We start from the raw sequence: 2,141 nt of genomic DNA, 5'->3' as shown, positions 1-2,141 counted from the left end.
GGCTTACATTGGGGATCTCTTCAATCTTATCCTGGTTAAGCTTGAGAGACGGCAGCACGAACTCCTCCACCCTTTTGACGAGGCCACCACAATCCTTCTTGAAGCCCTTCAAGAATTGTGCCTTGACATGCTCCTCCACAAGATGGTAGGCCTTGCGCTCCTCCTCGGTGAGCTCCTCCATGGTAGCCGTGATGATGTTTTCCTTGTTGATTTCTGAAGAGCCCATCTTCTTTAGGGAGTAGATCAGATCGGTTTTAAAACCAGATTAATCTTTCCCCAGCGGAGTCGCCAAAAAGTATGTTGACACAGAATCGCGCCAACTCACTCGAATGCGCTAGAATGCGCGAACGATCGTCAAAACGATCAACACCCGCGAAACCCTGGGCGGACCGGTCTGACCGGTTTCGCCGACCGGTCTGACCGGTGCAGGCAGGGACTCGCTGGAAACCTAGAACAGCGAGCTCGGGAGGGACCCCGTCGGAGCTCATGATCGTAGGGTTGCTCTGAGGTCGGCAGGCCACTCAGAACATCTTCAAACGCCGCCGGGACGAAGGAAGAAAGCAATCTAGGGTTGGAAAAGGCTAGGGTTTGAGAGATAAAAGTAATGCGATTTTTTATATTGATTCGATTGGGAATAACCTCAATCGGCCTTAGCCTTTATATTTATAGGCCGGGGAAGACGTACCCCTTCACGAGTAGGATTACATGAGGACTCTTTACAAAAATCTAATTCTACTCGGACTGTACAGACCTGACCGGTCTGACCGGTCGGCCCGACCGGTCAGACCGGTCGACCTCAGCAGATGCCAAATTTGGCTGTCAACACCCTTCAAAGTCATATATGTACGCATTATATATATCTACTTAAGCCTGTAGTAGCGGAATACTTTTCCACCCGCAGCTCACAGATGGGATGCCTTTTCTCTCTCTCTTTTTTTTTGGATTATAGGCTTTCCTTTTCTTTGAAAGGATAGTTACTGACTACAGCTACAAGAACATGAAGGCACCTCCAAGAGCAGCATGAAACAGAGTCATTAGGTGAAGCCTTATGCATGTGTACCTTATACCAAATTTGGTAGCAATTGTTAGTTGTTTCATTTTTGCAACCATGGTGAACTGAAACCTTTTTCAATATGAGTAGATTTTTCAAAAAATTGGAAGGGTAATTTGCATTATGCAGGAACTGTATTCAATTGAGGCTTAAATAGTATTCTTATCACAAAGAAAGGGTGTATTAGGTTAAACCCTCTTGCTTGCCTAGAGAACATGCTACTGCTTTATATTGTATTACATTTTGTGTCTGTGCAGGCTATAGTCAATTATGCTCTGCAAATCCTATAGCTCTTAGTCAATGCATCTTTTTTTAGTCTTTGCAAATCTGAATAAATGGTATTAAGCCCTCTTTATGGCTAAAATCTATACTATCCACACCTTTCCACACTATTTTTACGCCTGCCCATGAGCCCATCCTTTCCACACTATATATTCAAAACGCAGAAAAGTCTGCCTGCCGTCAAAATGCCTCGCAGTTTCCTTTTGCTTGAACTGTTGTAATGCTAAAAGGGCAAACAAATCTACACCTGCAGATACAATCATCAGCCACTATAACCACGAATGGTCAAATGCTGACAACACAAACCATCCGCGACTTCTCTACAGACGCGGCGTTAGCGCGCCTACCATCCTAGTATATATATATATATAGCCCCGTGCTAAAATGAGCCCTGGGAGCCCGATGACACCGATGACACCGATGCATGTCATAGAAAATAGGGATTCAGTGCATAGAAGACAGAAAACCACAGTTGCATGCATGTCCAGTCATGTGACAGAGAGAGGTAAAAAGTTGGTTTCGCGTTTGTTTTTCCACGATAACATTTTTACACGCATATCCAATTCACAAACGGTCTTCACCATTAGATTACTGGCATTTTTTACATCATATGAGATCCATTTTGAATTTTTTCTAAAAAATTTGAAATTTGAATTTAGACATCATAGATACCCATGGTTATAGTCATATATGCATTTGTCTTAAAACATGGCATAGAAACATGTGCGTCCAGTCATACAAATATATGTGTACAGGCACAAAATTCACTCTGAAATTTGAAATTTGAACTCTAAAAACAAATATCTCG

Source organism: Panicum virgatum, chromosome 6N (assembly GCF_016808335.1).
Source record: "Panicum virgatum strain AP13 chromosome 6N, P.virgatum_v5, whole genome shotgun sequence".
NCBI lineage: Eukaryota > Viridiplantae > Streptophyta > Magnoliopsida > Poales > Poaceae > Panicum > Panicum virgatum.
This window is presented reverse-complemented; position numbering follows the sequence as displayed.